Raw genomic sequence first — 6,755 nt, 5'->3', positions numbered from 1 at the left:
CAAGGGGCCACTGACTTGAAATTCAAGCTTCAAGCAGTTGATTTTTCATCGCCCAGGGCGAGACGCGAACCCGAGACATCTGGGTGGCATGTCACGACGCAAATCACTGTACCAGCAGACCAGCTAGTAATGAAACGCTACCCAAAAGGGGTCCACTTGAGGACGAAATAGTTTGGCATTTTCTGGGGAAAAACTCTTTCATTTTCCTATGCGGAATATAATTGAAATACTAGATATACATATACATTATAAACATTACATATATAGATAAATATATACGTATATATTATATATATATATATATATATATATACTATATTAATATATATATATATATATATATGTGTCTTGTTGCGTGTGTGTCTGTGTGGCTGCCCGCGAGTTAAAGTTTGCGTGGCAATTTCTAGTAATGGAAACATCAACCGGCGGGCCACCTTCCGATGAGCAATTAAAAAATCCAGCACATCTCCCGCCCCCCAACCATTCGACAACGGGTTCCAGAAGTTCCCCGCCGCCCAGCCCGGCCGCCTCGGAGCCGCTGAGGAGCCGAAAGCCATTGTGAGAGAGGCTGCTGCACTTACCCATCAACCTGGAGAAATTTTTCAATTACGACCCGTCGTATTCAGGCCTCCGAATAGGCTTTTGCCGCTGCCGGTCTATTAGTTTCTTTCGGTGCCGCCAGGATAAGTGCGACGGTGGCGGTGGTGGCGGGCGGAAGACGACCAGAGAGAGAGAGAGGAGAGAGAGAGAGAGAGATGACTCTTCCTGGAATACATCGTAGACATATCGAGTTATTTGCGTGGACTAAAAAGGAACTTATCTCTCGACTAAATCGAGCGCTTGTGGTGGGGCCATTTCCGTTAGCATAGGTTGCTGACGTATGTCACCTATATATGTATATCCTAACGATCACTTTGTAACCATATATGTATTACTTATTAGCCACAATGACCTATCAACTTCTCGATTTCTTCACGTTATACATACATATATATATATAATATTATATATATATATATATATATATATATATATCTATATATATATATATTCAAGTAATCAAAGTCCACAATTATGTAAAATGTGTATTAAAAATACATAAAAAACGGGAGCTTTCGTCTACTTAATCAGTAGACCTTTCGTCTACTTAAAACTCAGCCGTACGGCCCTGATGAGGTCTACTGATTAAGTAGACGAAAGATTCCCCGCTTTTTTTTTTTTCGTTTTTTTATGTATTTTAATACACATTTTACATAATTGTGGACTTTGATTACTTGAAGATTTTCCAGTCACGTTATGGTGATTTTTTTTAGATATATATATATATATATATATATATATATATATATATATATCATATATATATATATATATTATATATATATATATATAAACTATCACTACAATACTACATGTAGTACGTCCTTGTAACATCTCATCAATCAGTATGTACTACGTTGAATAAACAAGTATAAAATGATCCAAAGTTTCTTCGGCGCAGTCGAGTTTTCTATACAGCGAAATATGCAGTATGAAAATCTCAGACACGGCACGGGGGTGGCCTGTATTGTTGGTAGCACCTATAGCGGTAAGAGACGCACGATCATGGCTAACATTAATCTTAATCCAAATGAAAACTACAGAGGCTAGAGGGCTACAATTTGGTATGTTTGATGACTGGAGGGTAGATGACCAACATACCAATTTGCAGCCCTCTAGCCACAGTAGTTCTTGGGATCTGAGGGCGGACAGATAAAAGTGCGGACGGACAGACAAGTAGCCATCTCAAAATTTTTCTTTTAGGGGAAATTAAAACGCATGTTTTATAACTAATAAATCAACACGATTTCTGTTTTTTTATTCTTTATTTTCTTTATCAAAATGTACAACTTTTCTCATGAGTCTTCTGCTTTATTGTGTATATAACTCCCATTTCGTAACGGCGTCTGACAAGAGAGAGAGAGAGAGAGAGAGCAATCTGAATAACAAAGCTCATTTGATGATACGATACAGATAGATAGATAGAGAGAGAGAGAGATGATATATTTATATGTCAAAAAGCAATCTGAATAACAAAGCTCATTTAACATACGATACAGTGAGAGAGAGAGAGAGAGAGAGAGAGAGAGAGAGAGAGAGAGAGAGAGAGAATAATGATAAATTTATATGTCAAAAAGCAATCTGAATAACAAAGCTCATTTAATGATACGATACAGAGAGAGAGAGAGAGAGAGAGAGAGAGAGAGAGAGAGAGAGGGCAGCAGAGTGTACGTAACAGCCACCCAAGCGATCGTCTGGAATCGATTTCCCCTCAGGTGAGCAGAAGAAGAAAACCCCCGGAATTGAAACTGCAAATTCAGTTCGGTGATCTCTCCTCCTCCTCCTCCTCCTCCTCCTCCTCCCCTGGAGAGAGCCAGGGATTTCCGCCCCCTTGGATGTCACAAACAAACTGCCAGATCCTAGAGAGAGAGAGAGAGAGAGAGAGAGAGAGAGAGAGAGAGAGAGAGAGAGAGAGTTTTTCGTCGGGTAAGTGTTACCAATGCAGAAGATATGAATGACGTCGAAAAGAGTAAATATAAACAAACTGCCAGATTCCGGGGAGAGAGAGAGAGAGAGAGAGAGAGAGAGAGAGAGAGAGAGAGAGAGAGAGAGAGTTTTTCGTCGGGTAAGTGTTACCAATGCAGAAGATATGGATGACACAGAAAAGAGTATATATTTATAAGTATGATTGCTCGAGTGAAATCCAATGCACTAAATAATGCACTATCTCATATAGAAATGAACGAAGAACCACCGGTAAATAAACGTTCCCTCAGTCACCAATAGCTTTCAAAACATCCTACACTATTCCATAAAATTCCTAGTTCATAAAAAATAAGTAAATTAATTAATTAATAAAATAAACAACTAAGCCGTAGACGAAACGTCCTAAAGAAACGTGAGATGAGTGTCTAACGGTTTCTGAGATATCGAAGTAATGACAGAAAAAACATAATAATAATAATAATAATAATAATAATAACAATAATAATAATAATATTTTGCACTGGTTGTGCTGTAATAATAATAATAATAATAATAATAATAATAATAATAATAATAATAATAATAATAATAATAATAATAATAATAATAATAATAATAATAATAATAATAAAACAAAGATTCACAGACATCACGACAGACACAGTCAGATACCAACTAAAGAAAATGCCAAACTGGAAAGCCCCAGGTCCCGATGAAGTCCATGGATACTGGCTCCAAAAAACTTCAAGGCCCTACACCCACGAATAGCAGGAACAACTCAGCATTGTATCTCAAATCACCAAAAGCACCCAAATGGATGACCACAGGAAGAACATCTTAGTACAAAAAGGGGACAAGAGTAAGGGAAATATAGCCAGTAACTACATGCCTATCACCTGCCTACCATAATGTGGAAGTTACTAACAGGTATCATCAGTGAAAGCTATACAACTACCTAGAGGAGACAAACACCATCCCCCACCAACAGAAAGGCTGCAGAAGGAAGTGTAGGGGCCACAAAAGACCAGCTCCTGATAGACAAAAATGGTAATGAAGAACAGTAGGAGAAGGAAAACCAACGTAAGCATGGCATGGAATAAGACTATAAGAAAAGCCTTCGACATGATACCACACGCATGGCTAATAGAAAATGCCTGAAAAAAATATATGGGGCAGAGGAAAATACCATCAGCTTCCTCAAAAATTACAATGCGCAACTGGATACAATACTTACAAGCTCTGGAATAAGGACTAGCAGAGTTAATATCAGGAGAGGGATCTTCCAGGGCGACTCACTGTCCCCACTACTCTTTCGTAGTAGCCATATTCCCCATGACAAAAGTACTACAGAAATATGGATGCCGGGGTACCAACTCAAGAAAAGAGGCAACAAAATCAACCATCTGATGTCATGGACGACATCAAGCTGTATGGTAAGAGCATCAAGGAAATAGATACCCTAATCCAGACTGTAAGGATTTTATCTGGGACATCAGGATGGAGTTTGGAATAGAAAAATGAGCCTTAGTCAACATACAAAAAGGCAAAGTAATGAGAAACTGAAGGGATAAAGCTACCCAAGATGGGGGAGCCAACATCAAACACATAGATGGAGACAGGATACAAATACCTGGGAATAATGGAAGGAGGAGATATAAAACACCAAGAGATGAAGGACACGATCAGGAAAGAATATATGCAAGAGACTCAAGGCGATACTCAAGTCAAAACTCAACGCCGGAATATGATAAAAGCCATAAACACATGGGCAGTGCCAGTAATCAGATACAGCGCAGGAATAGTGGAATGGACGAAGGCAGAACTCCGCAGCATAGATCAGAAACCAGGAAACAAATGACAATACAGCAGCTACACCCAAGAGCAAATATAGACAGACTATACATAACACGAAAGGAAGGAGGAGAGAGGACTACTAAGTATAGAGGACTGCGTCAACATCGAAAACAGAGCACTGGGCATATCTGAAAACCAGTGAAGACGAGTGGCTAAAGATTGCATGGGAGAAGGACTAATAAAAGTAGACGAAGACCCAGAAATATACAGAGACAGGAGAAAGACAGGAAAAGAACAGAGGGGGGAACTGGCACAACAAACCAATGCACGGACAATACATGAGACAGACTAAAGAACTAGCAGCGATGACAATTGGCAATGGTACAGAGGGGAGAGCTCAAGAAGGAAACTGAAGGAATGATAACAGCGGCACAAGATCAGGCCCTAAGAACCAGATATGTTCAAAGTACGATAGACGGAAATAACATCTCTCCCATATGTAGGTAAGTGCAATACGAAAAATGAAACCATAAACCACATAGCAAGTGAATGCCCGGCACTTGCACAGAACCAGTACAAAAAGAGGCATGATTCAGTGGCAAAAAGCCCTCCACTGGAGCCTGTGCAAGAAACATCAGCTACCTTGCAGTAATAAGTGGTACGAGCACCAAAACCTGAGGGAGGTGATAGAAAACGATCAGGTCCAAAGATCCTCTGGGACTATGGCATCAGAACTAACCGGATAGGTGATACGTGCAAACAGAACCAGATGTGACGTTGATTGACAAAGTCAAGAAAGAAAGTATCACTCATTGATGTCGCAATACCATGGGACACCAGAGTTGAAGAGAAAGAGATGGGAAAAAATGGATAAGTATCAAGATCTGAAAATAGAAACAAGAAGGATATGGGATATGCCAGTGGAAATCGTACCCATAATCATAGGAGCACTAGGCACAATCCCAAGATCCTGAAAAGGAATCTAGAAAAACTAGAGGCTGAAGTAGCTCCAGGACTCATGCAGAAGAGTGTGAACCTAGAAACGGCACACATAGTAAGAAGTGATGGACCTCCTAAGGAGGCAGGATGCAACCGGAACCCCACACTATAAATACCACCCAGTCGAATTGGAGGACTGTGATAGAGCAAAAAAAAAAAAAAATTAATAAAATATTAATAATAATAAAAATAATAAAACACCAAGAGATGAAGGACACGATCAGGAAAGAATATATGCAGAGACTCAAGGCGATACTCAAGTCAAAACTCAACGCCGGAAATATGATAAAAGCCATAACACATGGGCAGTGCAGTAATCAAGATACAGCGCAGGAATAGTGGAATGGACGAAGGCAGAACTCCGCAGCATAGATCAGAAAACTAGGAAACATAGACAATACACAAAGCACTACACCCAAGAGGAAATACGGACAGATATACATAACACGAAAGGAAGGAGGAGAGGACTACTAAGTATAGAGGACTGCGTCAACATCGAGAACAGAGCACTGGGGCAATATCTGAAAACCAGTGAAGACGAGTGGCTAAAGAGTGCATGGGAAGAAGGACTAATAAAAGTAGACGAAGACCCAGAAATAAAATACGACAGGAGAATGACCAGAGAGAACAAAGGACTGGCACAACAAGCCAATGCACGGGAGGCAAATACATGAGACAGACTAAGGGAACTAGCCAGCGATGACACATGGCAATGGCTACAGAGAGAGCTAAAGAAGGAAACTGAAGGAATGATAACAGCGGCACAAGATCAGGCCCTAAGAACCAGATATGTTCAAAGAAACGATAGACGGAAATAACATCTTCCTCCCCATATGTAGGAAGTGCAATACGAAAATGAAACCATAAACCACATAGCAAGCGAATGCCCGGCACTTGCACGAACCAGTACAAAAAGAGGCATGATTCAGTGGCAAAAGCCCTCCACGGAGCCTGTGCAAAGAAACAATCAACTACCTTGCAGTAATAAGTGTACGAGCACCAACCTGAGGGAGTGATAAAAACGATCAGGCAAAGATCCTCTGGGACTATGGTATCAGAACGGATAGGGTGATACGTGCAAATAGACCAGGACGTGACGTTGATTGACAAAGTCAAGAAGAAAGTATCACTCATTGATGTCGCAATACCATGGGACACCAGATTGTTTGAAGAAAGAGAGGGAAAAAATGGATAGTATCAAGATCTGAAAAATAGAAATAAGAAGGTATGGGATGGATGCCAGTGGAAATCGTACCCATAATCATAGGAGCACTAGGCACGATCCCAAAGATCCCTGAAAAGGAATCTAGAAAAAAATAGACGCTGAAGTAGCTCCAGGACTCATGCAGAAGAGTGTGATCCTAGAAACGGCGCCAACTATAGTAAGGAGGCAGGATGCAACCCGGAACCCCACACTATAAATACCACCCAGTCGA

This window comes from Macrobrachium nipponense, chromosome 19 (genome assembly GCF_015104395.2).
Source record: "Macrobrachium nipponense isolate FS-2020 chromosome 19, ASM1510439v2, whole genome shotgun sequence".
NCBI lineage: Eukaryota > Metazoa > Arthropoda > Malacostraca > Decapoda > Palaemonidae > Macrobrachium > Macrobrachium nipponense.
The sequence above is the reverse complement of the archived record's forward strand: the minus strand, read 5'-3'. Positions refer to the sequence as shown.